At 36.2% G+C, this 21332-nt stretch overlaps 1 protein-coding gene across 1 annotated transcript in view; it reads right to left on the reverse strand.

Annotated features, from left to right (window-relative positions):
• LOC145661534 (scavenger receptor class B member 1-like) overlaps positions 1-21332 on the reverse strand; it is a 324106-nt gene that overhangs the window by 19090 nt on the left and 283684 nt on the right. The gene's annotated exons all lie outside the window — the stretch shown is intronic.

Genomic DNA, 21332 nt, shown 5'->3' on the forward strand with positions numbered 1-21332 from the left:
TTAATTGCAAAAGAACAGAACGTTACTTCGACCTCAAGTGTTCGGATGAGACACCGCTTCTCGATATATCGTACTGCTTTTGCTCTAATACTTGTGGGCAATATAGAAAAGACAGACAGACAGGTGGATGGACGGACGGACAGACGATTTTTAGGATTTAGATTTCTGAGCTTTCGGCATTTATGGCTATTTAACCCGTTACACTTGAGAGATAACGTCCCTTGGTGAGCACACTGTCCGGGGAAAGGAAATGAAGAAAGAATTGGGGAAGGAAGAAAGCGGCCTGGTACCTATAAGTTAGGTACCACCCCGGCATTTGCCTGGTATGAATGAGGAAAACCCAGGAAAACCTCATTCAGGGTAGCTGGCCTGAAAAAGCGTTTTTCACTTTTTCACCCCACCGGGAATCGAAGCCGAAAGTGCTCGCCCTTCTATAAGACTTCTGATACTTATGCATAATATAGTTAGGAAGTCTAATAGCAAATATGATTTAAATGTATTACACTCTTTGTGGGCCTGACGTGACGCGGTAGGATATTAATAACTTCTAGCTCTAGATGAAATTATGAAGAAAATGAAGCCATAAAACTTATATATAAATTTATGAAACAAGCCGGAAAAAATAGAGAAAAGACGAGAAATAATGTTTTCTCGTCTCCTCTCGTCTCTAATCGTAAGAGCCTTCTTGTTTTCCAAACGGATATGTTCCCTCATCCCCCCAGAAAACAAATATCGTGCTTCTGAACGTTACGTCTACTGTTTGAAATGAAATAAAAACAAACGTTCTAGTTTCACGTTCAACGTTTATACACCGTTTAGACTAAAGAAGACAGATGATTAATAAAACTAAATAATTATTAATAAATTGATGGAATGAGAATGTGGGAGCAAGTCGTTAAACCTCGAGAAAACCCACAAATACAACGATGTTCACCACAAACTCGTGTGACCGCGAGGGAGAGGTCTGCACGGAGTCGGACCTACAAAGCATATATAACTTCGGGCCCGGGCCGTAAATTTTTAAATATACAACTCGGGCCTCTTCGAGCCTAACTTTGTAAATATACTGTACAACGATATATTGCACCGTTCTTTCTGGAGTACTTTTAAAGCACAACTGCAAAATTAAACCTCTAATTACTGTAACTAAAAATACAATTTTGCGTTAATTATTAAGTTTCTGTAATTCGGGCTTATTTCGGGCTCATTTGATTATCACACGAGCTCGGGCCTAAAACATATTTCGGACTCGGGTCGGACCTCACATTGTAAATTGACGGGCCGGGCCGGGCCAGAGCTAAAATTTCCGGCCCGTGCAGACCTCTACCGGGGGGGATCGAATGAGAACCTCTCACCAAAGATGGCCTTCTTTCACGACTTGTAGCAGATATCAGGAATTTATTTTAAAGATGATAAGCAGAATTTGTGACACTAGTAGAAGAAATCAAAAACAATAGATACAATCTTCTACTTAACAGTGTGCTTTTTATATATATTTACATATACAGCATCGATACATAAACAATCTGTCTAGCAACATAAAAGCTATCAACTATTTAGCGATGATTCACATACGTTTTAGAGATATTTTTTTTTTCGATTTTCTCGAAAGATACTAATGTGAATTCACTCTTGAGTGTTTCATATGGTTTAATATGTGTTTCAGCTTTGACAATTTACAAGGATTAGATTTTAAAAAATAATGACAACAACATTTTTACACACAGAACAATTGTTACATTTCCTCAATGCAATCGCTTCTCACCTCTAACACCTTCTGAAACACGCGTGTAGAAGGCGTCATACACTGTCAGTGCGTCAATCTTTGTCGATATCATACAGGGACCGCCATACAACATGGATGATGGCTTCCCTTGTGTCGTAATGCTTCCCGCAATGTGCTTTCTTCCAGAGATCGCTTGGGTCAATGGTAAGTTGACCCATGACCCACCACCCACTGTGACCCACTCCGACTTACCATCCACCATGACGCACCGTGATCCACAACACATCAAAATGCATCATTATTAACTCTGACCCATGATCCACGCCCTCTTTCTCACTATCTAAAGACAGAGGCGTCATTTCAGTCTTCGTTTGAGGGGGCGCGGTACCTCAGTGGTAGAGAGTTCACCTCCGGTGCTTGGGGTCCCTTGTTCGATCCCAGCTCGCGCCGTGTGTACTTTGTGGTGGACAAACACCGTGCTCCTGGGTTTTCTCGGGGTTCTCCCGTTTCCTTCTACTTTCTTCATTCCACTATTTCACTCATCTCTCACCATCACCGTCTCCTTTAGGCTAACCGGCATAACCACGGGACGTAAAACTTAAAGATTTCATTTCATTTTTACGCTTGAGGGGGCCAAGAGCACCACCGACATAAGACTTTCACGTTTTGTACTAGTATATTAGTAGACAATCGATTAAATTATATACTTATATTCCTCAAACTCTTGGGAGGGGCAATTGCCCAATCCTGCCTCCTCCTAAACGACGCTCCTGACTAAAGAGTTTACAGGCTGTGATATTATCACTAATCGGAGTTTGGATTTTTACGGTCAATGACTCAAGCACCGGTGCATCTGACCTTTACGATATAAAATGGTACAGTGTTTGTTACTGGACATATTACGATGAGTTTCAATTTAGTTATCATATATAATTATTTCCCTGTTGAATATAATATAATTATTTCCTTGTTAGTGGAAAATAGAATGAAATATGAGTATAAAATCAAGGTAAAGTAGACAACGTAGAGGGGATAAAATGTAAAATTCGACTGTGTCTCGAAATCCAAGTAATAAATTCAGTTGCTATTATTACAATTACAAATAGCAATATCTGAAAGTATCTGAAGTTTTTTCTTCACTTAGTTACTCTCATCTCAAATAAGTATCCCAGCTCGCACAAAGTGAATTTCGTGGTGGACAAACACCGTGTGCGTGGGTTTCCTCGTGGTTCTCCCACTTTTTCATTCCACCATTTCATTCATTTCTCATCATCATCGTCTCCTTTAGCCTAGCCGGTGTAATCATGGGACGTAAAACTCAAAGATTTCATTTTATATCTCAGGTAAGTAAATACAAACAAATGAAAAAAAGAAGAAAAATGGATGCCTTGGAAGGAAAAAGTATAGAAATTCACCAGTGCTCAGAAGATGCTGCTTACAATGTACTGAAAAGAGTGAGTTGGTGGGTAAGAGTAAGTCATGATGTGTCGGTGGATCAAAGTGGGTCACGGTGGATGGTAGGTTGTAGTGGGGGTCACGTCTTGTTGACCCACGACCCACCCAAAAATCTTGACCCACGACCCACTCAAAAATCTTGACCCACGACACACTGATCCACTCCATCTCTGGTTCCTTCATTTTGGCGAAAAGGTCGTTACGAGATCCCTAAAAACCTTGTTGTACACTACACTCACGCAGTACTTCAATCTTAATCCATACACGTTGTTCGTTTTTCCGGAACATGTTGTTAAGATGCTTGAATAACACACAGTCATTATCACTTGCCACATTTCATCGCCTCTTATTCCCTTATCAGTTACGGAACTCTTATGTAGTACTGAGATAGAGTCCTCTGACATTACAACAGCGTTGCCAGTACTTTTTATCCATCCTGTATATTTATTTTAGAAATGGCCAATTCCAGAATTTTTACTTCCCGGAATCCGGAAAGTGAAATTTCCGATTCCGAAAAATAATTTTTCCTGAATCCGGATTCCGGAAAATTTTGTCCATCCCTAATTCATTTATGCATATTTCTGCACATTACCGGCATATTTGTACGTAAGCCCATCACGTATGAGAGATGACCAATGGATAAGCAACAATTAAAATTTACGAGTTAGTCATAAATTTTGGCTATATTTCATTAACCGTACCAGCCATGATTGCTGGTCTATTGGCTAGCGCTTGCGCCTTTGGTCTGCAGTTCTATTCTCGGTGGGAGAGCACAAAAAATTCCACAATTATTCAACTTTTATTAAGTATCCGTCTCCTTCAGCCTACAGGGCATAGTTGTGCGACCTTCAAGTAAAATTACATTTCAAATTTATATGCTAAAAATATTGTAGGAATTTAGTTTTTCAATTACACTTTATATAAAAGCTCAGTACAACCTTTATCAAAGAATAATTACTGCACCAGAACTTTTTTTTTTTTTTTTTTTGTCGAAGCTCGAAGGTTATCATGACAGTTTGTTACAATGAATTAAGGGTCCATCTTCTAACCCCTGGCTCTTGTGGGATTTTTAAAACATATATGTGTCGGCATATGTTACAAAGGAACGCAACTGTCGTTGTTTCTAAGATACAACTTTTCGTAAACTGTTTATGCAAAAGTAGACATAGACATAAGTTAAAATCTACTGCTACCTCCGTTTAAGAGCAACTTTTGAATAATTCACTACACAGAAAAAAAAAAAAAAAAAAAACACGCCAATTTCCTTCTAACCTAAATTTAAATAATGTATCCAGGAAATGATTCTTTTCATATATAAAGCTTGTATTAAAAAGTAGTTTGTATGAATCATTATCATTGGCAGTTCCATTTTACATCGATGATTCGTATACATACCTTGTACGTAGTTGTAACCAGTATGCAGCTGACATAAACAAAATTATACGTGAAGATTTTTTTTTTTTTTTTTTTTTTTTTTGAAAAGATTATCTGAAGGAAAACAGGAAGAGCATAGAATCTCGTTTTGAATACCTATCTAAAGAAAAGATAATGTGGTTGCCAATTTTTATTGATGATGGGAAATTCCAAAAGAAATGCCTTTCCAGGAACATCTCTGTGTTGTGGAAAATTTTCGCAAAACACGTTCTATACTAAATTTAATTTTTTGCTCTCCAGATTCGTTTTATTTGCTTTATAAGCTTGCAGCATTGCATGAACTACATGTGTAATGGTACTTTCATGTTGGAGCAATTGATGCATCGAGAAATAAAGAAATGAGAACAAACAAAACATTAACCACACGATTTTTTCTACTTCTGACGTAAACAGATAGCCCGCTGCGTTCACGTTTGGGGGAAAACCAGATTCGAACTCAGTGTCAGTTACCTTGATCTTAAAATGTTTCAACAGATGGTGAGTGACTTCTTACATATTTTTTAAATAATGTACTTGACATTAGAATACCAGTTTCACCTTACAATTTTGTCTACAGTTTTTTTTTTTTCTTTCTTTCTTTCACAGAGCCAGGAGCTAGCATTGTTTTCACTAAGTGGCATACGCTCTTGCCGTTAGAATAGGAAAACCCGAACTGGATAGCCTGTAGCAGCTTGGAATATGTGGTTCTGAAAACACGGAAAACTGGATTACTGTAGGTCAATACCTTGTATAGCCTCGGTGCTGGAAAGGGGGCGCAGAACCTTAAACGCCAAAGTAGATTTCTATCAACTTTCAAATGTAAAAAGAAACGAAATTTTGATAAGTATTGCCCAATTACCATTTTGTTTCTTAAGTAATTATATTCAATCAGTTTTGCGTAGAAAACCAACAACGGAGACCACGTCTGTGAAGTTGTCCCGCCCACCTAACGAATTTTCTTTTTCTTATTTACATCGTTAGTTTATCGTTAGTTTACGTTAGTTTTGCTAAAATTATCGTTAGTTTCGAAAAAATAAAATTTTTATTCAACAAATAAATGGGCAGGCCAACTTCACGGTTACCCGCCTACAAACGAGTTTCAAAAGTTTTTCATATCACATCGTTAGTTTATCGTTAGTTTACGTTAGTTTTGCTAAAACTATCGTAAGTTTCGCCAAAATAACGGTTTTATTCTAGAAATAAAGTTTCCCGCCAACTGTGAGTTAGCCCCCCCATATTGAATTCTCATAAAATTCAAACTCATATTGTTAGTTTATCGTTAGTTTTGCTAAAATTAACGTTTGTTTTCCAAAAAAAATAACGATTTTATTCGAGAAATAATGTTTCCCGCCAAATGTAAAGTTAGCCCGCCCATAAAGAATTATCATAAATTTCCAACTCCCATCGTTAGTTTATCGTTAGTTAACGTTAGTTTTACTAAAACTATGCTTAATTACGGAAAAATTTACGATTTTATTAGAGAAATAAATGGGCATGCCAACTTCACGGATCCCCGCCCACAAACGAATTTCAAAAGTTTTTCATATCACATCGTTAGTTTATCGTTAGTTTACGTTAGTTTTACTAAAACTATCGTTAGTTTCGCAAAAATTACGATTTTATTCGAGAAATAAATGGGCAGGCCAACTTCACGGTTCCCCGCCCACAAACGAATTTCAAAAGCTTTTCATATCACATCGTTAGTTTATCGTTAGTTTACGTTAGTTTTGCGAAAACTATCGTTAGTTTCGAAAAAATAACAATTTTATTCTAGAAATAAAGTTTCCCGCCAACTATGAATTAGCCCGCCCATATTGAATTCTCATAAAATTCAAACTCATATCGTTAGTTTATCGTTAGTTTACGTTAGTTTTGCTAAAACTATTGTTAGTTTCGCAAAAATAACGATTTTATTCTAGAAATAAAGTTTCCCTCCAACTGTGAATTAGCCCGTCCATATTGAATTCTCATAAAATTCCAACTCATATCGTTAGTTTATCGTTAGTTTACGTTAGTTTTGCTAAAACTATTGTTAGTTTCGCAAAAATAACGATTTTATTCGAGAAAGAAGGTTTCCCGCCAAATGTAAAGTTAGCCCGCCCATAAAGAATTATCATAAATTTCCATCTCACATCGTTAGTTTACGTTAGTTTTACTAAAACTATCGTTAATTACCCAAAAATTACGATTTTATTCGAGAAATAAATGGGCAGGCCAACTTCACGGTTCCCCACCCGCAAATGAATTTCAAAACATTTTTCTATCACATCGTTAGTTTATGTTACTTTTGCTAAAACTATCGCTGGTTTCGCAAAAATAACGTTTTTATTCAAGAAATAATGTTTTCCGCCAACTGTGAATTAGCCCGCCCATATTGAATTCTCTTAAACTTCCAACTCATATCGTTAGTTTATGTTAGTTTTGCTAAAATTAAGGTTTGCTTTACAAAAATAACGATTTTATTCGAGAAATAAAGATTTCCGCCAAATGTAAACCCTAACAGCACAATTACATAGCAGGCATATGCCTATTATGTTCAGTCAGGTACACTAGAATGTGTCCAGTATGTCCCTCAGGAAAGTAAAACTAACGTAAACTAACGATAAACTAACGATGTGAAATGGAAATTTATGATAATTCTCTATGAGCGGGAAACTTTACATTTGGCGGGAAATCTTATTTCTCGAATAAAATATATTTTTTTGCAAAACAAACGTTAACTTTAGCAAATTTAACGTAAACTAACGATAAACTAACGATATGAGTTTGAATTTTATGAGAATTCAATATGGGCGGGCTAATTCACAATTGGCGGGAAACTTTATTTCTAGAATAAAATCGTTATTTTTGCGAAACTAACGACAGTTTTAGCAAAACTAACGTAAACTAACGATAAACTAACAATATGAGTTGGAATTTTATGATAATTCAATATGGGCGGGCTAATTCATAGTTGGCGGGAAACTTTATTTCTAGAATAAAATCGTTATTTTTGCGAAACTAACGATAGTTTTAGCAAAACTAACGTAAACTAACGATAAACTAACGATGTGATATGAAAAACTTTTGAAATTCGTTTGTGGGCGGGGAACCGTGAAGTTGGCCTGCCCATTTATTTGTTGAATAAAAATTTTATTTTTTCGAAACTAACGATAATTTTAGCAAAACTAACGTAAACTAACGATGTAGATAAGAAAAAGAAAAATTCGTTAGGTGGGCGGGACAACTTCACAGTTGTACGGAGACCGGGGTATTACAAGGCCAGATGAATAACTAAGTAGCTTCTTCTTAGCCCTACTATTAATTATAGTTCATAGATGTATTATCAACATCATGCATTCCTTCTTCTCCATCTGGTGATGTCCAAATGACAGATAGTAGTCAGAATGGATGGACATCTATCTCACTGCTGGTGGCTAGATTCGGACGCTAACATACTGTGACAGCGATTACAAGGATCACTGTGATTCCAAGGTTCGTTATTGACAAAAAAATTATTGTGATACCAGAATCTGGGATCGACATCCGACAATTGTGCAGTGCGGACGCTAACCGGGTGAGGATCCACATGGAGAGGGCTTTGTCATACCACCGCGTGCGTCATACCTCTGCATTTTTGTCGGAAAATGGAACGAGGATGAGAAATTGGTGTCATTTCATTCTAAGATATTTCTATGGTGAAGAACTCCAGCCGTAGTCTAATGTATTTATGTGGCTCTTAGCTCTCGTAAAGTCATCTCTATCCCTTTCTATAGGTGAAAATACTTTAATTCTACTCTTACACATCCTTCTTTCTTCATTTAACCCCTTGCATTCCAGGTGTCATTTTTCTATGTACATACTGTAATACCAGGTTTTCAATTACTGTTAAAAACTGTCTAGACCGTTATATAGGGAATAGTTATTGTGCTCGCGCAAGAAAAATATTCAAATTATTGATTAAAAAACATATTTGCATTGCGGAACATTTGGGCTGAAAAAGGGAAATTTTGATGCTCTGAAGAGATTTTATGCTGTTTCAGGTTGGCAACAGTGACTAGAGGTCAAATAAAAAGCTATTTTTCTTTTTCTTTTTTTTCGGACCACCAAATACGATCTCGAAGTTGCTAACTGTTTATCGTCAAAACAAACACCTGTGTGTCATAATTGAATGGTCCCTTAGGCCTGCTATCTATTAAGACATTTTGTTTTCTTTTCCGCCAGTTAGGTGCTATCACCTAAGGAGAAATAGTAGCACTAACTCGTGTCATGCATTCACTAAAAAATTTCATCATCTCCAAGGTTAATAGGACCCTTAATAAAAGACACGTTTTCATGATATCCCCATGGATGTTACTGGTATTTTACAACGGAATATTTTATAATATCCACATGGATGTCACCGGTATTTTACAGAGTATTTTATGACATCCACATGGATGGCACCGGTATTTTACAACGGAGTATTTTATAACATCCACATGGATGTCACTGGTATTTTACAGAGTATTTTATGACATCCACATGGATGTCACCGGTATTTTACAACGGAATATTTTATAATATCCACATGGATGTCACCGGTATTTTACAGAGTATTTTATGACATCCACATGGATGTCACCGGTATTTTACAACGGAATATTTTATAACATTCACATGGATGTCACTGGTATTTTACAAAGGAGTGTTTCATGTTATCCCCACGGATGTCACCGGTATTTTACAATGGAATATTTTATAACATCCACATGGATGTCACTGGTATTTTACAACGGAATATTTCATGATATCCCCATGGATGTCACCGGCATTTTACAATAGAATATTTTATAACATCCCCATAGATGTCACCGGTCTTTTACAACGAAATATTTTATAACATCCACATGGATGTCATTGGTATTTTACAACGGAATATTTTATAACATGGACATGGATGTCACTGGTATTTTACAACGGAGTATTTCATGATATCCCCATGGATGTCACCGGCATTTTACAACGGAATATTTCATGATATCCCCATGGATGTCACCGGCATTTTACAATGGAATATTTTATAACATCCCCATAGATGTCACCGGTCTTTTACAACGAAATATTTTATAACATCCACATGGATGTCATTGGTATTTTACAACGGAATATTTTATAACATGGACATGGATGTCACTGGTATTTTACAACGGAGTATTTCATGATATCCCCATGGATGTCACCGGCATTTTACAATGGAATATTTTATAACATCCCCATAGATGTCACCGGTCTTTTACAACGAAATATTTTATAACATCCACATGGATGTCATTGGTATTTTACAACGGAATATTTTATAACATGGACATGGATGTCACTGGTATTTTACAACGGAGTATTTCATGATATCCCCATGTATGTCACCGGTATTTTACAATGGAATATTTTATAACATCCACATGGATGTCACTGGAATGCAATGGATTAATATATTATTATTATTATTTATTAGTTGCGTGTGGCTCATCCTGTATGTTTACTAAATGAACTGGAATCACTGACGATTGCAATCATTGAGCATAATTGCAACTTTGACATATAAAGTTGTGCTAGACTGTAAGATACGAATCTGATTACACACTTACGCGTTCTCACATTAGAACTGTTTCTTCTAACCTACCACAAACCTCCTGTAAAAGTGTTCTCTTTTGTTTAAGTATGGCTCGAAGAGTTATTATTCAATGTCTAATAAATATCCACACCCTAGTAGTGAGATATTATCTTTGCATACATTGTGATGGCAATCTTCTTTTGTTAACAGCCGTTTTTAAAATTTATTTCTTATTTTTTTCTTTTCTATTTGTTTCTAACATTGGATCTCTTTGTGTGAGAAACAATAAAGAAAAACATGACCTAGAGTAAGATCGCCGATCATGAACGTGATCTATAAATCTTTTTTTTTCTTTTTTTTCTTTTTTTTTTTGTTGACAGTATCCTTGCTTGAGATCTCTGCATAGAAGAAGTGCATACATAATTGTTGCATGTAGAGTGATTGATAGTTTTTGTGCAGCGAAAGTTGGCGGAGAACCAGTTATTTTATTTTCATGAGGAATAGCTGCATATATTAAGCACTGTACTTTATTCCATGTACTTAGTAAGTGGATGGCTCCTCTTTATTCTTTAAGAAGAGCAGCGGAATGATTTGCTGATAGCACATAGATATTAGAATATATTAATATATTCTAGACGTGATTTTGTTATATTAAACCTTATAATTGAACTTGACAACACTGGTACAAACACAAGTCGAGGAATAAGGTTGCTGAGCTCATTTTCGCTTCACCTCTCTCAAATTTTAATGACGAACTGTGCATCATAACAACCCTTCGTCGTCATCATTGGGTTATGTGTAAAATTTAAGATTTCGACATCAGAGTGAATTAAGTTTGTAGGAAAGCAATTACCTCCATCCTTTCTGTTTAAACTCTGCTACTTGCCAATTATAGTACATGACAGTGGCGGCCGGTGGATTGTGGTTTCGGGTGTTGCAGTACGAACGGTAACAGACAGAAGATATAAAGTTGATGACTCATTGCTTAATCAGCATAACTTTAGATGCAAATGCTATGTGACATGTTAAATTAAATAAAATTCTGTTTTTAAAAAATAAAAAAATGCAGAACATTTTATCCGATTAATTACCTTAATTAATTAGTAAGTTCATTCTCCTCTCTTTGATTGGAGCAAATCCGTCTAATACATGCTGGTTGAACTCTGGTATTCTTATTGTCAGGTCGTTTTCTATGGAAAGCATAACCAATGGTGATAACCTTTCTGGGGACATTCAATTTCTTGAAAGTGTCAATTCTTTTTGATGTTAAAAAAAAATTCTTTTATTGACGCCATAGGTACAGTTAATATTAATTTCAGAAGCTTTGTAGATTCACTAAATATTTTTTCTAGATTATTGCGAACGATTCATTCTAGCAAACTCAGTCCCTGACAGTGATCCGAATTCCTCTTCAGCGTTGACTGAAGAGAGTTCGTAGCCCAGATTAGTGTTATAAAAAAGTGTACATTGAACATACTTTATTCAAAGTTTATCTAGGAAAATTTAAAATAAATTGAGGAAATGTATCTGGTGCAAACAACACTACTACCATAAGATATCCTGTAAATTTAAACTGGATTTTTTTTCGAACACTCCCCTGAATTGCCCTTTGCTTATTTTGTCTAAGCCTTAATTGCGAATTTTTCCTCAGTTGAAAAATGGTCAATGTTTTTTGTAAGTTATTTACAGAAGTCATGGCATGCAATTCATTCAGAATTTGTAGGTTATTTACAGAATTAAAGCACACACACTAAAATTAAAAACCAAAACAGCTGATACAAAATAGGTACTGGTATATGAATTCCGAATGTCACATATTCATACCTCAACACACACACACACACACATGTGCGTAAAAGAAAAAAAAACAACATTCCAAATCATCCGTCTTGGTTGTTACGCAATGCACGATGAACACAAATTTACTTCCACATAAGACGAAACAACGCTTACCAATGTCATATGTTCTGGAAAGGAAACCTCGAAACCCGCCAGATGAAGGATTCGCATGTAACAGAAGCCAAAAATGAAAGAACATAAAAACAAACAGCACTGCCTGTTCTACACCCAGAAATGTTAACTGGGAGGGGTCCAAAGTATTTGAGGGAGGTCCAATACGTCTACATAATATGAAACTTGTCTTATACTGCACCCGAAAAGACCATAAGTAATTCTTACTTACTGTCATCTATATTTTTAGAAAAAATGATAGAACGATTATTTTTATAAGAAAAGAAGAGTACATCATGAGGTGTAAAATATAATATTTAGCCTACATCAATCGTTTCTCTGTTAACCAAGTATAGTTCGTTAAGAAAGTCTACAAATGTTAGTCAAGTTTCGAAATTTGTGGGAGGTCCGGACTCGGTGGACCCTCTCGTGGCTACGCCCCTGAGCATTGGTAACTAGTCCCAAATTCAATGTGGCGTTCCCCATCATACAGTTTTATGTGGAAATTATCAAGAATATAAAATATACTTATTTTACAAAAGAAATGTGTTTATACTAAAATACTATCCACAGAGGAGGGGGAGCGATTCTACATACTGACTTATTTGATTCACAAATTACTGTAGAAAAAGCCTTTATTATCAATATAAGCTAAGAATTAACTTGTAAATGCGGGTCTACTTTCATTTGTTTTCTCCTCTACTAGATATTTTCTGTCTTATTTTGTAATTCTGCAATCACTTTTTTTAAATTATCATTATATTGATTTGCTTCAGTATGGTCCTGTAATTTAAAAATATGAATGCATAAAAACAAATTCTATTTGTTAATTGCTAGTGAAATAAAATTTAAAAATCTTATTTAGCGCGAAAAACCTTCTCTTTCACTGGAAACCGTGCTGTGTTGCAGAAGCACTGCAACGACCAGTCCCTTTAACTTCTGAGATAGGGGAAAGGAGACTTAACATTTGCTCCAATTGCCGCGCTGAAGGAATCTGGTTGTTGTATGCTCGCTGCAACACAATATAAATTATAGACTCTGTGACGGGTTGTTTTTCGCTTTTTAAAATGGATTAACGAAACGGACAGTTACAGAAGTAAAAAAAAGTATGTTATTTAAAGTGTATATATGCGAGTATTAAAAAGTATTTTTCTGTTCTTTACTACTATTGCCAATAATATTTTTTTCTTGAAATACTTTGGTCGTTGCGCAACGCTGCAACACTAACATTAGCCGCCACTGGTTTTAAGCTGTTTCGACCGAGTGCCTCACCGGAAATCGAACCCGGGACAGCTCGCACCGAAGGCGAAAGCGTTAGCGACTACGCTACGCGGAGCCACATCCATGTTCAGGGTTATTCATAATACCCACTGGAGATTCGAACATTAATATTGAAACAACCATGACAGAGTAAATTTATTCGTATAAAAAATTCCGGAATCGCACTGAAGAGGGACATAGAGTAATTGTAAATTGAACTACTAGAATTCAGGTAACACCACAGCAAATATGGTAGCAAAAATGAAATGTAATCTTTCAGTTTTACATCCCACGCTTATGCCGTGTAGGCTGAAAGAGATGGTGATGATAAGAAATGAATGAAATGGCGGAATGAAGTAAATGAGAGGAAACAGGAGAACTCCGAGAAAATCCATGCAAATAGTCTTTGTCCACCACAAAGTCCACTTGGTGTGAGCTAGAAGCGAACCAGGGACCTAGAAGCACCAGAAGTGAGAAACAAACATACTTTAGCAACAAGTATGTATCCAATATGTATGTGCACTATTCAGTATTATTTTATCTGTAACTTTAGAACGGACGGCCAATTTTAATTCAGTTTTGTTTAATAAAGAGGGAATGTAAATCTCTGTACAGTAATGAAATCCTCATTCCAAATGGCCAGTTCGTTTTGTAAGATATTGACTAAAAACATGTAGGGAGATGTATATACATTTTTTGCTGGTGACGTACATTACAAATATACACTCATGGTGCAAAATTCATGGACGAAAGTAAGTTTCGCATGCTGTGTCACTCCAAATGGCATAGATTGCTGAAACTTAAACATTACATAGAAATTAGTGCTACAGTATGATATACAAAAAAAGAAGAAGAAACACGCGATTAGAACAAAAATTGCATTTTTATACAGAGGCAAAACTTAGAATGAAAGCACCACAACTCATGATACTCCCCTAACATTACAGAAGGGAAGGAGTGATCCATAAAAGGATTATGATCACTATGGACAGGTGATACATGCTCTGGAACGTGCTCCCATACAGCTCATACAGTTGGTAATGAGTTGTGGTGGTATGGGGTTCAATTTCTACATAAGCACTGTTGCCAACTGTTGGATGATCCTTGGTGTATCTGTACATGCTGCAAGACGTCTCTCCATAGCATCCCAAGCGTGCTCTTGGGATTCAAGTCGGGGAAATAGGCAGGTCAGTCCATTCGCCGAATATCTCGTTACAAGAGCTCCGCTATGACCTCTGTTCGATGCGGTCGCACATTAACATAATAAAAAAAAAGAAGTTGGTGTTGACTACATTTCTGAAAAGACGCACCCATGTCCAAAATTATTGTCATATGTCTATAAATATGTTGTTGTAGGAATATAATGTGATAACGAATTCGCCCGGTATTTCTTATAATGTTATGTATGCGTATAATCGGCAAAGACATGTATATGGAAAATTTCATGTCAAAAGGGCAGTAAATAAGAACAAAAAAATGAAAATAAAACTGTCTTATCCATTAGCAACATTTTGTTTTACTCGTTCTAATTTTCGTATTTATAGTTCTTTTCCTATGAAATTTACCACAAATATACATTTCCCGATTATACACATATTATCAGTATTAAAAGTACCCTGCAAAATCATTATCAAATTATATTCTTACAAGAAGACACTTATAGATATGCGACTATCATTTTGGACATGATTGTAGTCTAGAACAAGTACAGTGTCACAATAATGTTTACAGGTGAGGTCGATATGCCAATGCAACATTATGCTTCTCCACACGAGAACATCGGACCACCAAAATGATCAAGTTCGACAATGTTTCTGGATTTACTGCTATTTCTACCTCTCGCTAGATGTGTGTACATTGAGAATCACTATTGAAGCTGAATCTTCTCTCATCGAAGAGAAAATCGTGATCCCACTCTTTCTCGGTCCAATTCTACTGTTCTTGGCATCACCGCAAATGGCTCCGCCGATGTGCGGGTCAGCAGAATGCAATGTAATAGCCGTCGGGCAAAAAGCCCACTCGTGCAGTTGGCGTGCCTCTGAGAAACGTGAGATTGAGCGACTTGCAGTCCTCTCAGATGCAGTGCTTAAAGTGACATCAGATAAGGTGACGGTATGAAACAAATATGACCACTTAGAGTAGTAATTTTGACCATAGGCGGCGCTACAGTGGGTGCAGTGGGTGTAGCTGCACCCACATTAATTTCGATTTTCAGATTTCCTACAATAATCCTTTCTATTTCGTATATTTATAGTTTCCTATGTTTTGATATATTTGAGTGACTTCTAAAGTCTCTCATAAGTTTACAGGGCCGCGGTGGCTCAGTGGTAGAGCGTAGGCCTTTGTGGTGAACAAACACCGTGTGCGTGGGTTTTCTCGGGATTCTCCCGTTTCCTCCCACGTTCTTCATTCCATCATTTCACTCATTACTCATCATCACCGTCTCCTTTAGCCTAACCGGCATAACCGTGGGACGTTAAACTAAAAGATTTCTCAAAGATTTTCTCTCATAAGTTACTTGCTATCATACCATGTTTTTCTAGTTTTTTTTTCTTTTTTTCTTTAAGTAAAACTTAGGGATTATTTTTGAGATCTTAAAGATCAATAGTGTAGAGAGTTCTGGAAACAATGTTAGGATGTGTTCTCTCTTCCCAGCCTGCACCCACATTATCAAAATCCTGGCGCCGCCTATGATTTTGACAGAATCCTAAACATCATCTATACTTCTGACATTTTTGCACCATTTTTTGTATTCTATTCAATAATATGGAAACTATAAATATTGCTAATCATCACAATATTCGGTAGCTTCTTATAAGGTCCATCTTCCTTCCTCTCTTGGTGTTGACATCTTCTGTATCTGCACTGCGACTTCCTTTTCGTAACCAAGACTTAACATACGACTGTCTTTACTGTTAATGCCTTCACTGTCCGGAATACTCGCAAGTATATAAATGCGCTTTTGTTACTTAATGTGGTTAATTCATCAACACTAATGCCTATCATGGACTTAGCACATCTAATTTTCTCAATAAGTCTACTTTTCATTTCAGCACTAATGTGACTTACCATGTCCGCGCAGACAACATTACTGTCTAAAATTCTCCCCATATCAAGGGCGTTAACAGCCTGAGGATCTATTAAATGGGAATGATCCAGATAACGGCCTATTCTCTTTTGCAACATAGTATGCTGTTCGAAAAAACTCGACACGCTGTTTCAAAGCTACATTCTCCTTCACTGTCGAAAGCTTTTCTAAGCTTTGGTTTTTAGTCTCCAAGAGTATTTTTTTCCGCGGTGCAGTGGGCAATACTTTTCTTATGTTCGAAAATTTCCTTCTGTAATGAATGTTGTTGCACTTCCGTTCAGCATTTTCATATATTGTCACTGTATTCATTGCATTTTCAACAGGAAACTTATTTCTTTTCTATATAACATATATTTGTATTCCATATTACCCGACTATTTCATATTACCCTCCAAAGTGGTTTCTTTACAAATTATAAATTCTTCCCACCCCTGTAACGAAACTTCTTTATCAAGATACGCATAAATAAAGCCAAATATGTTAGGCTTATACTTGGTTTCCTTTTTGTTTCAATGTGCAATTATAAACTGAGTTACAAGCGAAACAAAAATGGTGTTCCATAATACCCGAACTTCCTCTATTGTCTTCTACGTCTCCAACTGGGCAACAAGTTCCTTCCTCAAGTTGGATCGTTATGCCAGATAGTTTCTTTCTTAAATAATACTTTTGGTAATCGTCTCATTGCTGATGATGATAGTCTCGACGAGGAATTTCAACAAATGAAACAACAGCACATCTCAGAGAACACATTAGGATTAGAAATAGAAGAACACGATTGAGACAGGTGTACACGATCTTTCGCCAAAATCACACCTGCGGAGATCATGGACTTCCCGCAGTTGACCGAAAGAAACTTAAAAATTCTTTTTACAGGTTCCTATCCGTTGTCTTAGGTAATTTCCTACTCGGCTGAAATGATGAGCACCCTTCGTGACTAAGCGTGCACGCACGCGCTTTTGGCGTGGGAGACGCAGGTTCAATTCGTGCCTGGACCTCACCTGGTTCGGATTCCACATTAATCAGTAAGTCTACGTCTCATATAGCCTCGAAGCCGAAAGGGACGTTAAACTCAAAATTAGCTTAGCTCATGCAGTGATGAATGAAGATAACAGCATCAATCTCCATTTCCGGAAAGAAAGTACCCATACCGTTAAATTCGAGGTATGAAGTCGGCATATTAGTAGGAAGACATACAGGTGTTATATTGATTTTGTCCCAAAAACAATGGTATATTAAGCTCTAAAGCCTTATTATTGTGAATGTGTACATGGTAATCGAACAGTTTGATGTGGTGTTGTTCATATGTCGCTGCAAACATTTATTACTTTTCACGTGCTCGGTATTTTGCTAAGATTGTTCGGCCTGCAGAGGTTTTAAGCAAATTGTATGTTGCTGGACTTGTCACTCCAGTAATAAACGCACATAGTAATGAAGATTGAAGGTTCCACATACCGTGTCCTCCATTTTCCTTGTAATGTTTTCTAATACAGGAAACATTGCAAAACATTTTGAATATTTTTGTATTATCATCTTCTGCATTATAATATTTTGTACAAGATAATAAAAAAAAAAAGTTGTTTTCTGTAAATCATGATTTAAAATGTTGGTACCCTGCTAAGGCAGACTGAAAATTAACGGTACTAGTGCTCTCACTCTGTTTCTGGAAGATATACGATTATGAGAGTTATATACCCACGTAGAACCATTTATGATGAGTCAGAAACTCAAACTCAACCATCTTAGACTTCTAACAGTATTCGCGCCGGCCAAAACATTTATGGTGTAACTCGGGTTGCATATCTTTCAGACGTGTCCAACTTTAGTTTTCCTCATTTTACACCAAGTTGCACCGAGGGTATCAAACTATGGTCAAAATTTATTATAGGCGAGTTGGTGCTGCTTCTATGGTAAAAAAAATAGAAAGTGATCACTCAAACACAAAGCAGAAACATTTGAATTCGAATATTTTCAACACGCTTTTCGCTAGAAATTTGAAGGGCGAAATACATTGTTTCTTATTTTCGGTAAGGGTCTTCAAGCAAAATATATTCATATTTTGTTTCATCCTCGTAACTTAAGTCGTTTTCGCGATATGATCAATTTTTGATTTTCGAATTTTCAATAATAACTTCGAGATTCGAAAAAAATGGAAGTTGATTGTCTGGCTAAAGTTATCTTTTGGATATGAGATACCTTCTGTATAAAAATTACAGCAATCCATGTAAAGACACTTTTCATCGCCTTATCCGGCCATACCCTCAAGTTTCCATGTTTACAGGAAGTACCCTAAATAAGTTTTGATCCGTCAGTGAGAGAGTTTTTTTTTTCATGCCTCTTTAACTCGTAAACGGTTTGAGATTAAACACTGAAATTACAAATTTGTCATATGTGCATTTTAGCGACGGAGACAATCTTCATAGGAAGTGAAATTATGGATTCTCGAGAAGGGTCTCAGTAACTTTGTGCAAATAAGGCATACGGCGTGCTCCAGCTTGAGAGTTGAGAACTTGGGCTGCGTACAGTCGTGCGTCTATTTACCACAGGCATAAGCTGTACTTTTACCTACTGTGCCGGTACTGTGCCATCAGTTGTAGCTCAGAATAATCTCTAAAAATACTCATAGAATAATGTAACAATAGGGGATGGAACTGATGCACAATACGGTACTCAACAACGAAATTATGAATGAATTTAAATGAAATTCAAATGTTTCAATTTTGAAGATGACTAGTAGGGAAAAGGAGAGAGAGAGAGAAATGGGTGATGATTGAAAGATAAAGGATGAGCACTAGCCTGATAGACCCATCGAGACTGGCGTCGTCCTGGTCATCTGAACGATGAAGGGTTTGCCGTGAAGGAACCTGGATGTTCTGGTAACAGCCAACAACTAGAATTCAATCTTGCTGGACTGCTAGGGGCGTCGAACTCTCTCCGTGATGCGTCTCTACAATAATGCGTTTTTAGGATGTCCTTTTACATTTTCATTCCACTAATCTCAACTGACAAAGGTATCTGCGGCGATGAACCGGCAGAATGGTATTCTTTAAACGTGGAGTCGGTCGTCCTCCAATGGTGGGATCTGCTTGTCTGCGATGATCCTGCACCTTCCTCAACTTCGTGGCGAATACCTTTTGTTGTTGTGTTCCTCGTAGTTTTGTCCAGCTCAAGAATGATGACCTAAAAGTCCAATGAATCGGGAAGTATCAGGCTATGCTTGAAGGTATGCGGAAAGGAAAGAAGGAAGTCGAGTTTATTGACAAAAATGTGTTTACAACAGATGTCTAAAAATGTACAGTTCTAATCAAAGTTTTCTTTCAATGAGTTTTCAAAAGTTCGTGTTTCTTTCGTTAATAATGTAATTCAACAAAATAATCGAATTTAGTGAATTAAATTAGAATTTATGCAATTACCTCATCGTCGCTTCATATCCAATACACAGTTACTTCACACTACAAGCTCTTAGTGGGATTGAAACTAAGATTATTATTATTATTATTATTATTTGAATACTGTTTTATTTTTTACATTTCAATTCACTAAACTTCTTTCGTGCGTATGTTTTTTTAATTACTACAAATAAACTAAGATTATTATTATTCTTATTATTATTTGAATACTGTTTCATTTTTTACATTTCAATTCACTAAAATTATTTTGTACGTATGTTTTTTTTTTAATTACTACAAATAATTATTTAGTGCTTCTGTTGGAAAACAAAAATAAGGTTTCAAAATATTTAATTTGACACATTATCATATAGTTTACGTCAAGGTTACGAATCATACACGCACGTTTTTTTCACTATACTTCTATTATTTCTGTTATTGTGCAATTACTTTAAGGATATTTGAGAAAAAAATGCGTAAATTAAAAAACAAGGCAGAAATATGTGAAGATAAATTCAACTTAAAATGAAACGTAGAACAAGAATATTTAGTTTTTAGTTTACTGTTTTAAAAGAAAATAAGCATTATAAGCAACTATTGAAAAGACCTAGCTACTCTCTTAATTGTCACAGAAACATGAACTTTACTTCGTTGGAAAGCTTATGTGACACAGATTCTAACGAGGTAACTTTAGTGCCCCCCCCCCCCCTGCCCAAACCCATAAAGTAAAAAAAAAAAAAAAAATTAAATGTTTCTCTGACCTCTGCAGGACTCTGGCAACCTGTTACTTGTCGTACGCAGGAAAAATAATTTCATATGTACACCGAACATTGGGAAAAATCATATAAAAAATGAAGGGCGAAGGTTACACTCATGTGCAAAATTATTGTCTCATGTCTATAAATAGGTTGTTGTAGGAATATAATGTGATAACGAATTCGCCCCGTATTTCTTATAATGTTAGTATGTGTATAATTGGCAAAGACATGTATGTGGAAAATTTCATGTCAAAAGAGCAGTAAATAAGAACAATAAAACGAAAATAAAACTTTTTTTGTCCATTTAGCAACATTTTGTTTTACTCATTCGAATTTTCGTTTTTATAATTCTTTTCCTATGAAATTTACCACAAATATACATTTCCCGACTATACACATAGTATCAGTATTAAAAGTACCCTGCAAAATCATTATCAAATTATATTCTTACAAGAAGATAGTTATAGATATGCGACAATTATTTTGGACTTGAGTGTACAATAGCAAGGAGCTAAGAATTCGGAACGTCGTACCTTCGATAGTTCCCCTGGTCTACCCTCAGGTTGGCAGCCCTAGCAACGCCTCTAATTGTCACAGGCACATGAAAGATGCCTCATTGGAAAGCTTATGGGACACATATTAAAAGAGCTAACTTTTGTGCTCCCCGAGTTCAACTCATAAAAGAAGAAGAAGTAGTTCCAAAAATTGGGAAAAACATGTTTGG

Source organism: Thermobia domestica, chromosome 10, assembly GCF_964235325.1.
Source record: "Thermobia domestica chromosome 10, izTheDome1.hap1.1, whole genome shotgun sequence".
NCBI classification, from domain to species: domain Eukaryota; kingdom Metazoa; phylum Arthropoda; class Insecta; order Zygentoma; family Lepismatidae; genus Thermobia; species Thermobia domestica.